This window comes from Pteropus alecto, unplaced genomic scaffold (assembly GCF_000325575.1).
Source record: "Pteropus alecto unplaced genomic scaffold, ASM32557v1 scaffold164, whole genome shotgun sequence".
In the NCBI taxonomy this organism is placed as follows: Eukaryota; Metazoa; Chordata; class Mammalia; order Chiroptera; family Pteropodidae; genus Pteropus; species Pteropus alecto.
Genome location: NW_006439568.1, coordinates 1,147,771 through 1,170,926, shown reverse-complemented (window position 1 = coordinate 1,170,926; position 23,156 = coordinate 1,147,771). Strand labels below are relative to the sequence as shown.

At 36.5% G+C, this 23,156-nt stretch overlaps 2 protein-coding genes across 4 annotated transcripts in view; one reads left to right on the top strand and one right to left on the bottom strand.

The window, feature by feature from the left end:
* Positions 1-23,156, bottom strand: part of CMSS1 (cms1 ribosomal small subunit homolog (yeast)) — a 333,716-nt gene that overhangs the window by 263,726 nt on the left and 46,834 nt on the right. The gene's annotated exons all lie outside the window — the stretch shown is intronic.
* Positions 17,322-23,156, top strand: part of FILIP1L (filamin A interacting protein 1 like) — a 42,358-nt gene continuing 36,523 nt past the window's right edge. For both annotated transcript variants that reach the window (XM_006916545.3, XM_025050088.1), the window contains exon 1: positions 17,322-17,436. The gene's annotated coding sequence lies outside the window, so the exon portion shown is untranslated. The remainder of the gene's footprint in view (positions 17,437-23,156) is intronic.

Sequence of the window (23,156 nt, the reverse complement as noted above, 5' to 3'; positions counted from 1 at the left end):
CTGGGTTTCTATTTTTAAAGGAGGAAATTTTGGAAAGGATGAGATTGGATATAAAAAATTAGAGCAAACACAGCCTCTAGGTATTGTGTAATTCCCTGCAGACCAATTTATTTGAAATATCTTTCATTCCATGTACCCATAACACCCATCTAAACAATGCTATCTACAATATAGAAATATAGTTTCCTTTTCCTAACAGTCCTCAAAATATGCAACAAAAATAATGTATCATATCTAAATTCTCAAATAAGGAACATTTAACCAAGAAGCCGTCTTTTCAGTGTTTCCTTCTTTTTTGAGTCTGATAAATTAGATTAAGTCTATTTAGAAATATATTTTGATGGCTTATTCAAAGAATTTTTAAAAACCAATGTTAGAATATTAAATCTAATATTTATGAGGAAATACTGGAGGTAGAATATCTTTTCTTAATGCAGTCAGTCCTCAATTATTCATAGTGATGAGAGACAAGGAAAACTAGTCATGAGCACTGGAAACTTTCATTGTGGTTTGTTTCACCACATGTACTTAAGTTAAGCAGAAAGCTTTGATACAGTATAGGTTGGGCAGGGAGTAGGGGTGGCTATCTCTTACAGAATTGCTCTATAATCACCGTCATTCATCCTGGACATCTCCTTTCTGGGCAAGGTAAAATGAGAGAAAGTGATATACATGAAAATAGGAAATAAAATACAACCAGTTCATTGCTTACTATTAGTCTCAGAAACAAAACATTGGCTTTCTACTTTGACTGCTCCAGGTTTCCCCTCAAATATACCATATCACCTAAGTTCTCCATCAAAAGGCATCAATTGTCTAGGTAATAATTTTATTCTTCAGAGAATATCAATTGTTCAATATCTAAAAAAGAAGTGGGGCTAAAACTCAAAATTTGGTGCCAGGCAAATGGACACAAATTAGTTGCTTTAGCTGTTTTTTTTCTTTGTTTAGAATTGTATTTTTTTGCCAAAGCTATAGAACAGTGGTCAGCAAACTTTTATTGTAAAGAGCCAGGTAGTAAACATTTTATGCTTTGTGGGCCAGATGGTCTTGTTGCAACTACACAATTCTGTTGTAGTAGGAAAACATCTACAGATAATGTGTAAACAAATAGGTGTGGCTGTATTCCAAAAAAAACTTTATGGGCACTAAAATTTGAATTTCATATAATGTTTATATATCATGGAATATTATTCTTATTTTGGTATTTTCCAACTATTTTAAAATGTAAAAAAACATTCTTAGCTTGTGGGTGGTACAAAAATTGGTAGTGGGCAGGCTATAAAATTTAGTCATATCTTCTCTCTGTCATGAACTGCTTTATTCTACATGTAAATATGTAGAGAAATTTCTGATTACAAACAACATTTTATTTAGACTACCTTCTTAGGTATCAATTTTTAAAGCATGAGATTGGATATAAAAAAAATCATGCCAATTGTGCCAATCATAATAAAGCAGGATACTGAGAAAGAAGGTACAGAATAGTTGGCTTCTACAGCATTGACATGTATAAATCGTATGCACAGATATGTACATATTAAAAAATCCTTTTTTCATGCTAATATTATTCATTGTCAAGGCCCAAATCAAAAATAACACCAATTAATTTTTTCCCCACAACCTGAACAACTAAAGTTAAGTTTCACCGACCAGTTAATTAAATATTAGAAACTAAAGGCTGACAATGTTCTCTGTCATAATCATTACTGAGCAAACAAAGCAAAACAAAAAACAAAAAAAAAACAACAAAAAAAAACTGTTCTGAGCAACAAATTATGTTTCTCTCTAGTACTTTTCTCCAATATAAGGACAGGCTGTAATTAAATTTTAGAGACTTAAAACATATTTCCTACTTACTAGCCATGTATAACATATAATTCGAAATGGACTTTAGTGCCCTTAATACATTGATTTTTTTTTTTGTTAAGAAAATTACTTTTTTCAAAGTAAATAAATCATTGTGCTTTCAAATTGTTGGAGAGTAAATATTGACTAATGCATAGATTGTGGAACAAAAACCCTTGACCTTTACGATAACTTGTGGAATCTTAAACTATTGAGGTTTAGTTGCTATGGCAAGAAATGCAACATAAATATTGTTATTGTAAAATTATCATTTAAAAGAAGAGCATGCCTGAAGACAGTAATTTGGGCCCACCCAGTCTTCGGTTCTCAGTCCTTCAGAGTGATTGTTCTTAAGTGCTTCTCCATTTTTTGTTCTTACTTCTTTAATAAAGAATCCTATTTCCTGACTAGGTTCTGTCTTTCTCTTTGAGAACCTTTCTCTCAAGACCTCTGTATGGAACTTAATGGCTTAAGGTGACTGCCATTCATGAAAGAAACAAAATAAAACGAAAACAAAAACCCTAGAAAATATATACATTCCCCACAGAAATGTTCCACTAATAGGGCATGCAGACTTTTTAAAGTAAAACAGCCCCTCTATGGAAGAGCATACCAATTATGTGGCTAACATTAGGGCAACAAATTTTTCCTTGCCTTCCTATTGCCATATGCCTGTCATTTTCTCCCTATACTTTCCATTCACTGTTTCAAACATGTGTTGCCACTTATTTGCCAGGAAAGGAATCTCTGAACTACCTCCTTTATGTATGATGAAATGGCAGACGGAACGGAGCCAGAGAGAGCCCCATTAGCAGTTATTCACACTTCTGTTTTCTCTTAACTTCCTTTTCTCTAAAGTTTATTCCTCATATGCTAGGAGGGATGTGTAATCATAAAGACATCCGTGACTCATGCTTCAGAATATGGAACCACAGTAATTCCCTGTAGAGCAAATGGTTCTCTCTTCCACTGAGCTGCATTGCCTCTTCTACAAAAGGCCTATCTTTATAGCTTAGTGGTTGATCAAACATAGGTGAGGGGCTCCTTTGTCAAACCCTCACCAAATATCAACATTCTTTTCTATCAATCACTGCTAGAGTTTACCCAACATTTAACCACAGTCTTTTAATAAGGCACCTGTTCCATGGATTCAGATTGCTAGGGGATTAACTGCCCTGAGTCAAGAGGAGAAAACACAATGGAGATTAATTAAGAAGAAGGGGTTTTCTGCTCAAGATGAAGGGGATTTATGGAGATAAAGTGTGGAAGTCTGGTGTAATATGTACAGTAACAAGAAACGAATGCTTATTTCAGTCTGCATTGATTATCCTCTTTTGGCTTACTGAAACCAATCTATAGATCAAAAGCATTGCCATGGATTAATAGTTATGTTATTGTTGAACTAAGTTCCTTAAACTGTATCTGGCTGACACTACCAGGAATTTGGTCTTTTCTGGAAAAGGAGATAGGCCAAAAAATAATCTTTTGTTCATAAGCAGAAAGGAAATATAGTACCCTAAAAAACCCACAGATATTACCATTCATGTTATGGGATATGGTAAAAAACAAAAAACAGTCCTGCTGAGTGACAGCCCACTAAATCTAGGAAGTCAACTGCAAAGCTAGTTGAATTATGATTCATCCTTTAAAGGAGAATGGTTTCAGCTTTTCCAGTCATGAACATGGGTGACTGCAAGTTGCATAAAAGAATATGCTGTCATGCTTGAACCTGGGAGAGCTAAGAATAAAATATATTTAACGATCTTGGCCACATAAAATATATACAAGCATTCTCAGTGTTATGAACACCTGACTTGAGAATGTTCCCTCCATGTAAAAGCCAGCCTCCATCTGCTCAAAAGGATGACACCTGGAGGGCAAGAGTATTTCCAGAGCTACTTAATTTTCCTCAGGCTAGTTGGCAACGAGCTGCCATGGATATGGGCAGGGAGGTATTCACCTGGAATCCAAAGTGGGAACCTGAAACACATTTACTAATAAACATCATGTTTTATGTAAAACATAGGCTCCCAGCTAGTCCACAAAAACCTAGCTGAGCCAATATACAGTTTAAATTGTACACTCTATAAGAATATTGTTCCCCACTACATGCTGAAATAATCATATTATGTATAAATCTTGTGAGCTATGATATTACTGTGCCACAATATCACCATAGTACCGCAGCTACCTACAAATAGGTGTTCAGCTTTATCATGGGTTTAGTAAGCCTCCTTGTGCTAGTATGGAAATCAACCCCTTACTTAGTGAGGAAATATCTTACAAATAAACCTTTGCAAGAACCTTTTTGCAAATGGAGAACTTCCTACATTTTGAAGATTATTAAAGTATTCACTTCCCTCTGTGCTGTAAGAATGCAAATTGCCCTAAGATCTATATAAATTTAGCATTATCCCACATTTCTTTTTTTTAATCCCATGTTTCTTCCATGAGCAAAAGAAACCATAAGCAACACAAACCCTAAAAGCATTAAAAACAACAACAACAACAACAACCACAAAAACCCCCACAAGAAACAGTTATTCATGGAAAGAAAAGAATGACACACCAGCAACACGAGAGTAATGTGGCCAGTGAACCCCTACTGCCTGGCCAGATCTGGCACCAGACTAGCTCCTCCTTAGTGACTATACTTCTTATGCATCCATAACAGAGGAGCAAATGAGACAGAACTCTACCTGAAATCCTAAGTGCCATCTTCTCTCACACCTTTCCAGATGCAGAACTTGTTCCTCTGTGTGGAAAGGGCACTTTATTTATGTACCTGCATAATTCATTTAGATTTCAAATAGTCTATCTCTTCTTCTATATTATTACTTCCCCAATCAAGTCCTAGTTGTAAATTCCTTGAAGCAGGGGATTTGTCTTATTTTCCACCATAGAGCACAAAACTTTGGCTATAACAGCAGAAAGGAAAGGAACTTAAGTTTACTGAAGCTTATTATATGCTGGTCCTATATTAAATGGCTTTCTTCTCAAATTTGTCTCACTTAAAATAGTAGGTATTTAATAAGTGACTGTTGAATGTCTCATCACTCAGATTCAATAGAAAGAAAAGTATAAAGAAATTGATAGACACATTTGTGGATTCAGCAAAGAGGGAGTCAGATTTTTTACCTTCAAAATGACTTTTGGGGTTAGTGGTAAAATGTAATTATATTTAAAAATATCTATGTATTCTATAAAGGGATGGTGGTAAACAAAAATTCTCAATTAGCATAGAACTCTACTTCTCTTTTACATAAAAATATAAACCAACTATCCATGGAATACAAAAGGTCATAAAGATAAAGCCATTTGGAAGTTACGTTATGAAGAGAGCCAATTCTGATAACTTACATTAAGAGAGTTAGTCATCTGTGTTCATCAACCAAACTACATAATTCTTAGATGTCCACTATGACAAGAGAAAATCCATAAAACTCTATACATTAAATAGCTATTATCTAGTCTTAGATTCAAAGAAAACTTGAAATTCTATAAAATGGGCAATAATGTTTTTTGATCTTACCATTCAAAAATACCTACGATCTAAAAATGTTACTGGAGATGGAGATACCTACACACAGAAGGATGTGTCCTGAGAGTCACCAGATTTCCTCATAGGAACACCTTAAAAGAACAAACACACAGAGCATCCTGCATTCATCTAAGCAAGGCATAGCTACTCCCAGTCCATAGTCACCACTGCAGCCCTCTACCTCTGTTCTGGGAACAGCCAATGGGCTTTGTTATATGAAGGCTGACCAGGGTCATAAAACACGAAGACTGAAGATCGGACTTGGGATGAGGGCTGCAGACCTATTCATGCAATTGTTAGATTGTTAAGGACTTCCCGAAAAGCATCTTCAAGATCTCATTCTCTCAACTCCTAGCTGAGGATAAAGCAACTGCAATTCAGTGACAGGTAAAGTGTGTGTGCGCGCACACACACACACACACACACACACACACGCAAAAGTGGCTACTGTAAGACTTGCACACACATGCATGCACTCACGTGAATTCAACTAACTGCTTAAGAAAAATAATGAACAAAAATATGCAAACAGAAATAATTGTTTCTATAATATTTAAAACAAATGTAGTCACCAAATCATATTAATAAAGCAATGATCTGGCAATAAAATACGGAAATATCTCAATAAATAGCCTTAGGCAGGTGACTTATTTCTTCCAACCTGAAAGTTTTGGCTTTAGCAAAATCAGAGACCACTGCCAGCAGAACCTTCAGCAACATTTCTATCCATTGAACCTCTTCAGTTCTATTACTTTGTTTCTATTCCAAAACTACATTCTATTCTTTGAGAGTAAAAAAATGATAGTGAATCAAGAGAAAAGGAACGATCTGGGAGAAGGAAAATAAATAAACTTATTATCTGAACTTTTTCTAAATCAGAACTATAGCATATAGAAACATGAGCTGGCAGGTCAGCATAATGATGAATTTCACTATTACTTATAGCTCAGATTCTTAAATAGCTAACCCTATATTCTCGTACAAACTTCATGAGACATTACATTGACCCTAAAATTAGAGATGTTGATATTTTCGCATGAGCTAAATAATTTTCTACACATAGTGTTGATGGACTCAGTACAGGTAAAGAGGCCAAAAATTCACTTTGTCAAACAGATTCAATATTCTATGAGAATAAGCATAATAAATTTAGCCCACAGAAAAATATTATATTATGTCTAGAAGAAAAGATCAAGTGACATGATATTAATATTCATTTTCCACAAGAAAAAAGAAATTTCTGATTTTACCAATAAAGCATTACATCTGCTGCTTCCATTCCATAGCTACTAAAGGCTAAAGGCAAGGAAGAGTCTCCAAAATAATGGCAAGGGTTAGAAAATCAGTGGGAATTGTTCCTCTCCCAAACTGCAGTGATGTTCACTTTGAAGACTGATGGATTTAAATGCCACAAAGCTTTAGTCCTGATCACCTCTAATTTGGGGGGCAGAAAAAATGAAAACCATACATTTGTGAGGATAAAATAGAATTTCAAATATAAGAGTTTCCTAACTTCCTATTTTGGCCTTAAAATTCACTTCTTAGAACAACGGGCCACATACTCAGTTAGAACTATGTACAGGTCATCTAGTAATTTAAAGGCAGCAATGTGAAAGTCCAGACCAGCTGAATGAGTTTGTTCATGCAATTCGCCCAGTCTGTGAGCATTGCTGAAATGTGCTGAATATAGCATCTCTGCAGTTCTTTTTGTGGGGGGTCAGCATAAATGGAGGTTTCCATATTTTTTATGGAGAAAATTACAAGCCAAATGTGTCCTCAGAATTTATAGAAAAGAGAAATTAGAACAATAATCCACTGTGCCCATAGAACTTACATGAGTGTGAACGTATGTCCAAGTCAGGAATGAAATCTGATTGGTCTATAAGCCAGTTATGTTACTTTCCTTCCTTCTGACAGTTCTAGACAAATAGACTACAGGCACAACTTTGGGTGGATGGTGAGGGAGACGAAGAGTTATGAGAAAGGTCTCCTGACTTCTTAGGAGACACCAGAAGAGATGATCTTTTTCCTACCTCTAGGTGTTATATGTCTGGATGTGATGTCTAGAACTGCTGAGGCCATCTTGCTACCAGCGTGATGATAAAGCCATCCAGGGGGAGAGGCCTGAGCCACAAGAAACCAAAGAAGCAGAAGCAACATGCCATGTATAGAGACTGCTCTAGGTTTAGATTTTTTGTTGTGAGATGATATATTTCACCATTGTTCAAGTCAAAGGGAATCCAAGTTTTCTGTTGACTGCAGCTGGAAGCATTCTAGCTAATGTGTCATTTCTTTTTGGTTACTCAAATTCTAGATTACTTGGAGGACAGATCTCAATGAAAGCAAATTAAGTTAAAGTCACCATATGCTGGGAGCTCATGTGAAGCCATCTTACATTACATGGTATTCTATACAAAATTAGAGACTTGCCTAGTGCTCTGTCAAAAGTTCCTAAATTTAAGATAGGCCACCTTCCTGAAAGTGTCATCATTCCATCAAAATAATTTCCCTCTGAAGCACCTGGAATGAGATTTCAATGATATTGGATTTTTCATAGTCCTCAGTAAACTATAGAGAAAGCTTTCTTTAATTCTCTTAAATCATTTCTCTTTATGCTGGACTCTGACTTATACTGTTTGCCTAAACTAAAGAGTAACAACTGTGAAAAATCAGTAACAACTGTGAAAAATTACATTTAATAACAACATAACCAATAAGTGGAAGTAGATTATAGCTATCCTAGGTAGTAGACCTGTATTTCTACTAATGGCCCTAACAAAGACTAAAACTAAATTGTTCTTATATTTGAGACAATATTTATATTATTTGTCAGCTGAAAAATCACTGGTCAATCAGTACCCTGAACAATGAATGGAAATGCTGAGATGCAAAACTTTAAGAGGTTAAACTAAAACTCCATTTTTTTTTTTATATATATATAAAGGACAAAACACTTGGCTCCAATATATTAATTTGAAATATTTCCTTTTAGATATTTCCCACATAGTTTTCAGTATAGATTATATTGTGTTAATGTCCATTTTCTGAGGGTGAAACTGATTAGCTACTCTAAGCTACTGTCTCACTAAAAACAAACAAACGAAGTGCCAAATAAAAAGTATAAAGTATACATCCCTGAGATGGCAAGTTACTAAGGAATTTTGCGAAGGCCAAAGACTAAATAAAAGTGAAAGACCAGTGAGGTAAGCAAATCACCAAAGCTGGCTTTTGCTTTGAGATCACGTTTTAAACTCCGTGAACTTAAATTTTGGTTCTTATGACATAACAGGGCACAGAAAACAGAGGACAAAGCCTAGGGTAATCCAAGCCCTACATAAAGCTGGAATTGCAAAGAGCTAAACCATTAGTGTAAAGGTGACTTAGAAAAAAACCTCCCTCTAAGAACTGTAAGGAAAACTGCTTTTCTTGAACTATGGCATTGGGAGTAGGGGGAGAAATAAACTCCACTGAAAATTATAATAACAAGCTAGGCCACATGAGAATTTGCAGCCCAAATTCATATGAACTAGGTGGTCCAAAAACAAAACAAAACAAAAAAACACAAAAGCCCTGGGCCTAGATATTCAGGGCTGAAAATACTCTCTAGTATCTGGCAAAAACAAATGTATATCCTCTCTAGAGTAAGCCACCTTCAACCCACTTCATAGGACAACCACATAGAATTCTCATATATAAAATTCTAAGATGTATGAGTTCATATTTAAAAATTCAAAAACACACTAGAACATAATGCACAAAGATTGAAAAGCCAAAGAAATGAAGCAGAATCAAGGCTGCTGGTATTTAAAGACCCCAGACATTTAAATGATCAGACAGAATGTAAAACATACCTAATATGTTAAAAATAAAAAGGGAGATTGAAATTTTTAGTTAAGAGTAACAGACTATTAAAGGCTAAACAGATTAGGAAAGAAAGAGAAACTTTTGGAAATAAAAAATATAATTGCAGATTAACAATGAGAATTAGTGAACTGGAAGAAAAACCTGAAGAAATTATAAGATGCAGCTGAAGAGTTAATGAGATGGAACTGAAAGAATAGTTAAGAGATATGAAGAACAGGGTAAAAAGGTCTAACGTGTCTGTTTTAAAAGGTAAGGAGAGAAAAAAATTATTTAGAAGCCATATTTGATAAGTTAATATTGGCTGAGAATTTTCTAGAACTGAAGAAAGACAATGATCCACATATTTAGGAATCTCAATGAAATTCAGAAAGGATAAAATAACTCTATATTTAAGTACCTAATAATAAAATTACAGAATATCAAAAACAAAAAGAAAATTGTAAAAGCAGCCAGTGATAAAAGAAATGACAATTAGACCAATGACTGACTTCAACAGTAACATAAGAAGTCAGAAGTCAGTGGAATATCTTCTATGTGCTGACAGTAAACAAGTGTCACCCTAGAAGCCTATACTCAAAGTATAAATCTTCTCAGGAATAACGGTAAAAAATAAAGACATCTTCAAATAAATAAAAAGAGCATATGCACAGAGCAGACTTCCAGTAAAGGAACTTCGAAACGATACATCTAGAAGGAAAGTGATCCCAGACGGAAGTCTGGAATAAAAGAAGGAATGATGAGCAAAGAAAGTGGTAAACATGTTGGTACATCTAAAGCAACAATGACTAAAAGAATAATAGATGATGATAATGTCCTTTGGAATTAAAAAAAGATAGAACTATAACATGTGACAATAACAATATACAGTTGGAATGGTATACTCAGAGTCAAAGTATTCTAAAGTCAAATTCTTTAGAGAAAGATTAAAATTCTGATCAGCTTTAGACTTTGACCATTTAACTTGTGAGGTAGCCAGTTTTTAGTCTGGTGAAGTAACAAATCCCTGGAGCTGTTCAGCACCAACTGATGACAACTGAAAAAAAGTTGGAGTTCTGACTCAAGAGAGAATTGAATCTAAGGGTGGACATATGACTTTTGACATACCTTCCAACTCCGTATTTTATGATGCAGATTGGCTACCTACTGACATAAATTATAATATGATATCTAATGTACAGAATGACCAATTGGCAAGCATGTAAGATAATGGTGTTAAATGATAACAGAATTAATATTAAACGTCTAGACCTCTCCATTAAATTTTTGGCCAGAGTTGTCAACAAATGGCCAATCTTTGTGGCTTGAGTTGATTACCAAGCAATATACAGATATCCAATTTGAAAGAAACGCAACAAAAAGATTGTACTGTTAACCAATAAAGTGGATGACTATTTTATTAATGCTCCAAATTAGTTCTGCAGTTAGTATAAACCTAAGTAAATTACTCCAATATTAATTAGGATTTCAGATACACTCTTTTTGACAGTTCTAATCACATTGTTTAGCCCATCTTTTGTTTTTTCATGTTTTCCGACAGAGATATACAAACCCATAAAACATAGCAGCTGAGTCACCAATTTATTATTGACCTTGGGGCTAGTCCTTTAGTCTTTCTGAGCTTGAATGATCTCATTTAAAAAGTGGGAACACGAGGCAACAATAGGTAGAGCAAATGTTTTCTACGGCCTTTCTACACTCTAAAATGTGGTTTTATGAAACAATCATCCTTCATAATAAAACTCAAAGCACATTTCTTATTCTTAATTTGTTCATTATTCTTCCCAGTGGAGACATTTTGAGCCATAATACAGAGAATTGAAGCATTTAGTCTATAACACCACTATTGACCGCTCTATGTGACAGTTTAATTCTTTCCCTTTGGGAGTTGGAAGAAATTACTGGACTGAAGGAAAGGATTTTACAATTAGAAGTCACCTTTGCATCAAACAATAGTAAACTGTAAAATAATGGACAAAGCAGAATTGGGGACAGGAGGGCAAATTTAAAAATGTCTCTTTTATAAAACAATCTTAGAATAAACCATTTTTCTCCCAATTTTCTTTACTTCCTAGATGCTTTATTTCCTCAGGGCTTCTAAACCCATTTCAAGGAGTTTATATGATTAAAAGTTAATTCTCATGCATTGCTGCATTTGGGTTACCAGTGATAAAAGAAAACAAATACTAAATTTAACTTACCCATTTATTTTACCCTTAGTTGGCCAACTATTCCAATAACATTCTAAACAGTTCCAATGACTTCCAACTAATAAAACCCAAAAGTCTTTTTTCATAAATATTTACCCTGAAATCAAGCTCCACAACTACACAGAAAATTTATGTGTTTTTTTTTTTAATGTATTACTTGAAACAGATAAGGTGTACAAACTATTTGACAAAGTCCCTTTAAAAAATGAACTGGACAAAACATTGAGAACAATCTGTACTGGCAAGGGACAAAGAAGATGACCTAATAGGTCTTTTCCGTCTCTAATTTCTGTGATTCGAGGATTTTTTTACTCCTCCTGTAAAACTTGTGAGTTCAACAATTTCTCAAAACTATTATTAGTTACCTAGGAAACGCAAAATGTTTGCAGGAATAAATAAGCAAATGGACTGGACCTAAATAGCAGGCTTTTCCTGATTCCTATTTAATAATCTTATGGTGGTGGCATATTATCAAGTCTTCATTCTCTCCAAGTCATTCTGCTCACCTATTGGCAGCTCACCAGAGTCCCATAGCCAATTCACAGCATCCCATGTAAACCAAGACCACAAGGTCTCTGATCAACAGAAGACTTCCCTGCTTCACTTGGTGAAGAACAAACACCATGTCAATATCAGGGGAAAGCAGGCAGTGATTGGCTTTATGACTATCATTTCTAAGGAAAATATGCAAATATGCGCTTTTAAGTAATCTAGTATCTACACAGAAAAGCCATGAACATGAATACATATATACATATACACACATATATAAAATAAGGGTAAAAAGACACACAGTACACACATATGCTCACAGTATGAAACAATTATGTTTAACAAATGCTTAGAAAAAGACTTTTTAAAAAGAAACAGTACACTGAATTGTTAACAGTTGGCAGCACTCATATAGGAGGACTAGGTGTAAAATGTCTTCTACTTTTCTACATTTTGCAAATTATCATGGGCACTGAACTATTTTAAAATGAATTTTAAAGCCACAAAATACCATTCATTTTAATGTTAAGAAAGGGCTGCCCATTCCCTAATATCACCACTGACACTGTTCCTGTAATTACCCCAAGTTAGCTCTCAAGGGTATTGGTCCCCATGCTAAAGTCAAAGTTAGCTGAAGTATAACTAAGAAGCTGAAGGGTCTCTAGAAACTTCAAGGACAGGAGATCTGGGCCACAGATTAGTGAGAGGGTCTATATGTAAATCTAAGTTTACTGCAGGCCATTAACTTCTGGTAAAAAGGCTATTACAGTGCACACTGTAAATGCTATGCTGCCTAGGGATGTGGTATATTTTGTGTCGGCATTTATGTGTACAGAGTTAGGCAGATGCCACCTCGGGGACAGAAAGAAGAGTGAAAGAAAGAGATTAGTTAGAAAACTGATTTCCCTTTCATGGAGAGAAGGTGTTTTTACCCTCAGACTTCCCTAGTAGCTGCCCCTTCTACAGTTGCCCACCTGTGTGTTCAGTCCCTTCAGCCTTCCTCCTAAATTGTATAGCAACAGAGGAGAGATCAGCACTGTATCCACGGCAGGTTTGCCTAATGCTCAGAGGCAAAGCTGCTCTGCAAGAAGGCTGCCGGTGAGGTGTCAGAATATTCCGTGCCAAAAGCTCACACTCTGGCCAGTTGACTGTAGCCTAAAGCGACGCAGGACCACAGAATTCTGCCTCTCCCCATGCCGTCCTGGAACTGTCCCCGCTATGTTCAGCTTCTCATACAGGACCATGCCCATAATAAGAACTATTGTCGTTTGCACGTATATGTTTCCACATATACTATTTCATAAGAGATAAAGGAGCAAATGTATCACAAAGTTAGCGTTATCATCCTGTAAGTAGCCTGCAGCAGAGCTTTCAGGGACAGTGCACATCATCCCTTAACTGATGAAAGAACCAGCAGTGAAAATTATGGGCAGCTGCAAGAAAAGTTCAGTTAATTATGAAAGCTGCTTCTCTGTCACTTGTCTGGATGACTGAAAGACTTCACCAGTCACAAGAAGAAACAAAGGCAGGGAGACAGGACATGATGGAAAGAAAGAGTGGTCACTTCATAAAGAGGAACTAGCTTTGATGTGCTTAGTAACATGTTAATAGTATTTTAAAACAGTTAACTAACAATGACTTTGTGGACATTACTAACACTACTTGCTGTGGTCATTGTAATAACCTGGCATTAGCTTGAACTATGGGAAACTGCTGATATGCAAATGTTTTTGACTACCTAACAAAAGTGACTTCACACATTTCAATCGACTTGATATATCCCAGTTTCCAGCCTTGTTGCCTATAAGCCCTTCTTCCACATTAGAAAGCAATTAGCTTGGTAGGAAAATTCCTTTGTACAATTTCCAAATAACAACTTAAAGCTATTCCTGACTTGGATCATAAATTCAGATTACTAATTGTAGAAAAGACTTTAATTTGTAGGTATGCTTATTTGTAAAAAATCCTGATTATAAAATAAGAAGAGTCATATAGCAATCAGACTTCAGGAACAGGAAGGAAAATTTTTTTCTGCCAGGACTGAGGGACGGTGGTCATAATAACACTATTTATTCTTTTCATAATAAATATGTCAAACCAAGAGAACAAAAATTACATCTCAAAGAGAATGTGCTACTGAACCCAAGGTTTGTGTGCTCAATGCTTCAAAAGGCCCAAACTCAAAATATCAGTTTGGAGTAAGGAAATGTTGGTCGATTGAGAAGCTACCAACTGAGAAAATAGACCTAATGCTGCCTCAAATCCATTTTGCTTGCTCAACTAGTTTAGGGTTTATAAGGGGTTAGGGGAACACCTATGTGGAAGAGCTGGTGGGGCAAGTTTTTTAATTGGAGAACTTTGGAACTTGGCCATTTATTGTAAGGGGTGTCAGCACTGGACCTTCTGGGACAATGGACCCTTCATTTTCTGAAAGGGTTCCAGTGTTCAAGTTCCAGTTATGCCTTGGTCTTGTGGTTTCTTTCGTATGTGTGGGGTGGGGGAGCAAGACTTGGTTCTAGGTGCAGTTGGAGGTGAAAGGTCTCACCACGGTGCATGCTTTGGCTGCGTAACATGCAGTTTTGGTCTACTGTTTCTGAAAAGCAACCCAATATCTTGTTAAACAGGATAGAATCATTGTGAGCTGGTTCTGTGGTCACAAATGTTGGTAGAAAGAGGGAAGGAAATAAAAATCTACTAAGTCGACTCATGTGGCTAACAAAGCACATTGCCAATGACTGGCTGGAGCTCGTGATACAAGACCCAGGGTGCTCCTGTGTCAAAGATTCTCCTTCTTCAAGACCCCTGACTTAACATCCGTTGGAAAATTATCATAATATTCTCATTTTATTAGAACAAGACGTTGCCAACATCCTCAAGAAAACTGTCTTAGTAAATATACAAATCCAATGTGAACAACACTCCCTGAAGTTATTCAGTACACAATCGGGGTGGCCTGGTATGTGACCTACAAAGAGGTGAGTCTTGGTTTTCCTAGTTTACCATTCTGTCCGGAAAACAGAGATACAAACTTCTCAATTAAATCGAACACTTCTTTACCAACAAAATCTTTGAGAGATTCTGAACAAACCATTAATGGAAGACAAGACTAAGGCTGGTTCAAATCCCTGCATTTGTTATTTTACTAGCAGTGTAGTCTTGGTCAAGTCATTTTACTCTTCCAAATGTCTGAAAAGTATGATTAATACCACCTCCAAATGTGTTGTGCAGATTAAATGATGGAATTTATGTTAGAGCATTAAGCACAGTGACTGGCATAAATTTGAATTAAAAGCTCAACAAACGAGAGCTACTATTGGTTCCTGAAGAAAGTGGTCACATATCACAACCTCAGTTGGAACACTGAGTCATAGCTGGGTCAGAGACCAGTACTTCAGGAAGTAACAGCACCAGGCAAGGCACGCAAGGCATAGGAGTCCTAATATTCTTTTCTCTTGCCTCAAGAGCCCTAGACAACGCTTGTATCCACTTAACTTTTCTATTCTTTAGTAACCCCAGATAAAGAAAAGGAAGAAAAAATACTGCAAAAATATTTTACAGGGGACTGAGAAGTCAAAAGAATGACTATAAATCCAAAGCATGAGTACAAAAACATGAGAAATAAAAGGCAGTGTCAAATGTTAAGAAACTTTTACCCATCAGATGGGAAAAGGATGCAAAACAACTTACAAAAATACTAGCATTGGTGTAAATGTCCTTTATGTTACCAGTTTGGAGCTGAGACTCAGGTGTTTATGCTTCATATAGCATTCATAAGTCATTTCACCTCATTTGTAATAAATCAAATCTAGCATCAAAGTCTCAAAAAGGATGTTTAATAAGCACGAAGTACGCATAGACTAAAAAAGATTCAAATGCACTTTACAAGTATAAAATAGATAATAAAACCCAACAAACCAACATCTAAAAGGTTAATACAAAACCGCAAATCAAATATTAAATTTTAAGTTCAGTTGAAGTTAAGTTCAGTCATTCACTTCTCTTAAAACAGTATATATGAAAAGCAGGGGTTAGTTTAATTTAGGCTTCTCAGTGGACAAGTGGAGTGATCTAGAACTGTCGAAGTGAGCCCACAGTTTAACAAAGATGACACACACTTATTTTTGCGCCTTGCATCTTTCTGCATACCATTTCACTCACTACATTCTCTACAGCCACATTTTCTCCACCCACACTAAGGAAAAGAAACAAACACACTATTTTCATTATTCCTGTTTGAAAAAAACATATGGAAACAATAATACTATAGACATATGTACATCATAATAGGAAGCAATCCTATCTTAATGTAATTTTAAAAGTTATATAGACTCACGTTATTAAAACTACTCATTTGAAGCTTGCAAATAAAGCAGCCACGTATCTAATTTATTTAGCAGATTCACATCGTTGGCTAGGCCTTTAGAGATTACTTCTCTTATTGATGTGCCAAGTAATTAGGAGGCTAATTCTCATTTATCAAAAAAAGGATTTATATAAGTAAATCTGCCCCACATTAGAGGGTAACAGGCTTAATTTAGCCACATTTAATCAGTTTCCTTTTCCTTCTCACGTCTTTATTTTTTATTTTGTTTGTTGGCAGAAGAGAACAACTGGATTAAAACTGGTTCTAAAGTTTTATTTTTATACTTGACCTTGAAAGTACAGTACAAAACATTTAAGTTCTTTAATAAATATTTTCCCTGCCAAATAAACGAATTAGTTTTAACTATATTCATTAAAACACAGGTAAGCAGAAATGAGGAACGAGGAGGTTCTTTAAGGAGAAACACTGAAAAAATAAAATTTCATCTGGCCTTCCCATCATCACTTGAAGAATTGTTTGGTAGTTACATCATCAGGAAATAAAATACTATCCTCTGAGGACCCCTACTCTTTACAAAGAGGAAAGAGAAGGTTTGAAGTCTAAATCGCCCCCAGAGATCTCTGGGGTGGGCGGGGGAAGGCTCTGGCTTCCCTCTCCCTTCTCCCCCCAGCAACCAAAAAACAAACGTAACAAAAACCTATTTACAAAAGTTTAAATAAGAATAACAGGATGTGTATTTAAGAATCCGAAGCAATAACAGAAGCTTTAGAGTCCCAGAGGGGAAAAAGTTACAAGCGAATCGACCATGACCCCCAATGACTTGGTTTGCCTGGCAGGAGGGCGTCGGCGTCCCCGGCCCGCCGCCCATGGCTCTCTGCGGGGAGCCTGGGACCCAAGGTCGGTTCACACGGTCTGAGCGTCGGCGGAGCCAAGGCGCGCTGCTGCGCCGCCGCCGCCGCGGGTCTGGCTGTCACCGGCGCCCCCGCCGCCCGCGCCGCACACGCGGAGCGCCTTATAAGGCAGCGCAGTGACGTAACGCCCATAGGCCGGGCGCGCTCCGCGCCCCGCTCGCATTGTTCGGGCGACTCCCGGAGCGCGCACAGCCCGCTCGCAGCGCAGCGCGACTGCGGCCCCCGTCCGGCCCCGCGCCGGCAGCCCAGGTAAGCTCGGGAAAGCCGCTCTACTCCAGCAAGGGGCACTGCTGTCAGAGAGCCATGTAGTCAGTCTGTAGGTGGCTTTTAAAGTTATCAGCATCATGAACTGCAGACAGGTTTTAAAAAGCGCGTCCAATGAACTCTAGGTTCAAAACCTTTTCCAACTCCTACAAAACTTGTAAGTAAAAGTTTTCTTCCCCGGAGAAAACGGATTTGGGATTTTATTTTAAATGTTGAGAGGTAGGGGTTGACTCGCGTATTGCATACGCTTTCTTTCCAAATGAGCTACCCACTGAATCCTGCCTGTTATTAAGAAATCTTTGGGGAAAGGGTGAGGGGAGTATATCGTAATACAACAACTCTATCTCATGATCTCTCTCGAACCAAAACTCCTTTAAGAGCAGAGTGCGAAACACTGCCACATGGTAGTGGATTTGTTAATGACCACCTCCCCACCCCCTAATCCGCCTTTTGTAAGTCTTCATATGAAAGACTAGAAAACTGTTAGGAATACATCTTGTAATCAGGATGACTCTAACTTAAAAAGTAAAACACTTTTTAAGCTTCAAAAAAATCTTACAAACGCTATTCTGTCTTAAAAGTATATGTCAATTTGTACAAGGAAGTAACTATCACGGTTTTGAGTTAACTTTTTACTTCAACTCCAGTCAGTGGATAGACGACAAAATACACTGAAACTTAAAGGTTAAGCTAGTTTCTCTAGAGTTATATTTTGGACAATAGTTTATGTTTTTTCAAATTAGTATTTATGTACAAATACTAATTTAAAAGGTAAAGCCTATAGAAGAATTTTGTTAATCACTGGCATTTTGAATCATACTTAGTTATTACATCTAAATCCTGAACAGGCTATTATTATAAATGAATCCTTACAGTATGAACACCTGGTAAATGCTGAAAATCTACATAGTTTAATTTTCAAAATAAAAATCAGCAGAGGAATTAAAAATAAAATATGCTGGGTCAAGTTTAAAACACTGGAATAGAAGATGAAACACTGATTTATCACTCAAACTTTATTTGGTCTGAACATATATGTAAAACAGAACTTAAGAAATGTGTGACAGAATTATTTCCCTTTTTAAATACTCTGTGTATCACTTGAAACATAACATTTGTATATGCTTAAAATTTGGGATATATCTGTGTTTCTAGTAATTGCTGTGGTTGAGTTTTTTAAAGTATATGACATGGTGCCTACCATTTTATCTTCATAGTAGTTTTGTTTTGTTTGCTAATTTTGTTTAGCGCAATACAAGACTTTGGTTGTAGTATTCTAAAAGCAAAATTATATGTTACTTGGCCTGAAGATAGACTATATAAATTGCATGTTAGTACCAAGAATAGGATTTCCCTAAAACTATTATTTCAAATCTAGGGAAGCCTACCTTAATAAGAAAAAGTGGGGCCAACACCCAGGTCACTGTAGAGAAGTATGGAATATGCAATAAAAAAGTTGTTTATTTGATATAGGCTGTAATTGGAAACTAAAAAATTCCTGCCTTGGGTAAAAGGTATTCCACTCTTTTGAATCTAATAGAGGAGGCGGGAAACAGAAACTATCAATTATTGTTTCAGCTATGTCCAAAGTACCATCCGTACCATAAACTATAACTCAACTGTTGAAAATCATAACCTCTATCGAAGCTCTAACAGCTGTTTCCCAGAGTCTGCATTTTTTTAAAACAGGCAATCATCGATTAAAAAAAATTTTTTTTAAATGACAGACTTCAATATTCCACACTTTTTCCCATTTATTAACTTACAAGCATGTTCAAGTAATAATCACCCATCAAGACCCCTTTTAAAACTCAAATAAGATTTATTGTGGATACATAATCTCACAGTGGCTCTCTGAGTGAGCATTTCTTAGTCTTTGGGACAAACTACATTATGGAAAAAAATATTAGAATGAATGTGAATTTTTACATTTCCAAATAAAGCATATATTAATTTTATGTTTAATTAAATTCATTTGCCTTTTTATGGTGATTAACTGTTAAGCCACTGGTATTTTTGTGATATTTTCCTAATGTTGTGATGGAGTCAGTAGTAACAGCCAATATAAAAACACAAATCAAGCTTTGAGCTTCTTAATTTTCAAGTATATTTGTAATTCTCATTAATTTGCTTTCTCAAAAGGCTATAAATTTTGTTTTAGGGGGTTTTGCTGCCCCTTCCCCTTCCAGAAAAAGTTCCTTTGGTAATAAATGGATTTTGAGGTAAAATAAAAATGGAGAAGGAAGAGTAAAATTCCATTAATTCTTCTTAGGTCATGTTCTTTCTGGTGCTTCAGGGCAAAGCGAATGCTTTTACAAGGTGAATAGAGGAAAAAAAAGCCTCCTATTTAAGGGAAAAAGGAGGTGGGGGCAGGGAGAGAACTGTTTATAAAAGACTGGATATTGTGGAGCAATAATGAGAAGATGTAAAGAAATATTGGTTTCAACCTGCTTCAGAAACTGAACTCTGTTGTTCATATAGCCAGTCATGATCTTTGAAAATTCTAACATATCTTACCTATCCTCTTGGGCCTATTATTAATTTTAAATGTTTTTAGAGTTTAGCATGTGTTTGACTATGGATTTAGCTTTAATTTAAACTGGTTGTTTAGTTTCTGTAAATTACGTTTAAATGGGGATTTAGAGATGAAGAGACACTGTATATGCAGCCAGCATCACAAACTTTCAAAGAAATATTTCTGCGACTGCTTCTGTCACCATTACAATATTTCTGGGCCACAAACCCAACCCTATGCTTAATGTGTGCTACAAAGACTTTAGGACCTCCCCTCACTGGTCAGTTTCAACTTGCAATGTTAGGTGCTCTAATTCCTAGCAAATCATCACCAATAGTGTTGTAAATTCTCCCACATCTCTCTTTTTCTTAAAAACAGAGTTGAGATTCTCCCTGGACTGCACTAACATTATCTCCGACTAGGAAAGAAAGTTGGGCAAACAAAAGTCAGAAGGCTCACCAAGGAAAGTCCCTTGGTTCTTTTTCAGATATAGGGGAAACACTCCCTTTTCATGGCTATTCTCTCAGATGCTTTAGCAGAATAAGATAGGACAGAGCAGTTTTAATTCTGAGTCTCAGAACAGAGAATAACACATTAGCAGTGTTCTTTCTCCAATGTGACCGTCCTCACATTCCTAATGCCCTACTGGTTCCAAAATAAGATTAAATCTTCAAGATACGATTATTATTTTTTATAACAAGCTTGCAGAATGATATATTTGTGTGTTGAGGGGGAGTAAGGAGGTATGTAGAGGAATAGGTAAGTAAGTGTATTATTGGGATAAGTAAGGGTGCAAACAAACATACACCCAACTCCTTGTTTCTGTTTATGATAAATACTGATTCTACCCTAAAAGACGATTATCAGTAAAAGACAGCATATATTACATCAGAATAGCAAACACTCAACTTCACAGATATGAGTTTAAGAAATTCCTTGATAAGTTCTTCTGTATGAACGATGGGATGCCCCAGGCCCTAGAAAGTGTACACACAAGTTCGTGTGTGTGCACACACACACCCTGGTAGGAAATGTTCACAGAACTTTACAGCTGGAAGAGACCTTGAAGGCCATCTGGTCCAAATGCCTCACCTTACAGAAGATGTTTATGCCCACTGTATGACTTGCTTTAGAGACACAGAGCTACTCAGGGGCAGAGCCAGGGCCCCCTAAATTTTTGGGTTACAGGCTTTGGTTTTTCCTTAAATTAGTGGTAGGAAGAAGCCCCACAGGAAGTCTTGACACCATAAGTGTTCATTTGGATATAAAACCCATTAAAAAAAAGAAAGTAAAAGGTGTGCAGTCTTCTTAATAAGTATAGGCAGCAAGAAAGCAGAGGGAAAGGAGGGAGGTGAAATCAATACAGTTCAACCCAGCTACAACAATGGAAAGGAGGTGATAAGAGAGAGACAGAGAAAATAATAAATGTACTTAAAATGTTCTCTGGGTGAGAAACTTACTCTCTGCTGTGAAGCTGAGAAGAGCCCTGGAAAGAATATGTGCTCTATAGTCAGATATTTATGCCTGAACCACTAACTTGACAAGTGACCTCTTCTCCGCATCTTCCACCTGAACATTTTGCACTCCCCAGACTTTACCAACTAGCAAATTCCCTTTCAAATCTTAAAGTAACGCCATACCTTTAAAGTAACCTCCACTAAAACAGCAGAGGAAGTTACCAATGAAAGTTGTAAGCTCCTGATGATACTTACTTACCCTGCTTCACTTTCCTTCACACCATGCACTGCTACATGACATCAAATTACACATTAATTGCTTGTTTATTGTCTGTCTCCTGGACTGTACACTCCTTGAGGGTCAAGTGTTCAACCAATTTATCCCTAGTACGTGGAAAGGTACCCTAGCTATAGTCAGGATGTTGGATAAATGTACAAACAAATAAATTACAACCTAGAAACTTCTTATTTAGAAAAGAGAATTTCTGAAAACAGTGGGCTAGGAAGGGCCTCTTCTAGATTTTGTTAAAGAGCCCGAAACAAATCTCTCCCACTCTTTGAAGTAACCACATAGAATTGACTTACAAACACAAAAACCAGAAAACAAATTAGGTTCAGATGAAGTCCAGGAATGAAATCTGCTTTATACCGTAAAGTATCTGTTGTGTCGGCAGACTGTCAGATGCTTCTCTCTGCTCTCTGCCTACCTCTACCTACCTTACTTTAACTTCCTCCCAAATAATGAGAATAAAGGTGGTGAAAGAGTACCAGGTGAATCGCTCTGGGGCATGAAATAGACTTGAAGCAAAATATGAAAGAGTAGAATATAGTAGTTTTGTCTTTAATGAAAGGTAGATTCCTCTGTTTTTCCCTAATCTCTATGCCTCAGCTGAAGGCCTGGAAGATGCAGTCATTGGGTTCAAAACAGCTTGTCTTTACAGTAACCAGAAGCCAGCAGACTGCCTTTTCCCAAGTATACACTTTGATTCCAAAGTCTTTATGGATAGTCCAGTGCATCTGCCAGGTTTTACAGAAAAAAAAAGAGTAATTTTCCTATAATTTCAAAATTAGATAACGCCAGTGTCAATCTATAAAGACAGCCTAGGGCTCGTAACTCCTCAGCACACATGTACTGAGTGTCCACAAGGCATTGTGCTAAGCACAAGGCAGGGCAAAAGACCCAGCAACTAAGTTCTCTACCCACCACATCACTGTCACTAACACAGCTATACCTACTAGCACTGACTAGCACTGTGCTGATGACAAGGACTAATAATAAGCTCACTAGTGGCTTTGCACAAAGGCTTTAATCATGGTCCAGGGTCCTTGCTCTTTTTTAACGGACTGATAAAGCAGTATAGATAAGACAGGTCAGTTGTACATAAAAATTAAGTAAAGATAAACAATGTGGGAATGTTTAAAAATATATAACAGAATACAGTCACTCTCCAAGCTTGTTTACTAGTGACGCTAAATTGATATGGACAAATAGTGTTATCTAAATGCTGAGTAAAGAGCAGGAATAATAGTTCATAAATCCAAGTTCTACTCTTCTTGGCTCTGCCATCCATTTACTGGGTAAGCTTTCTGTAGCCTTGGCTTCCACAAACCTGTAAAACGGGAACAAGGTTTTCCACCGTAAGTATGTCTCAATAGTGGATAAGGACAGAGTAGTGGGGCAGTAACCCCAGAGAGAGCTCTGATCAAATAAAGCCAAAGACTATACAAAAACA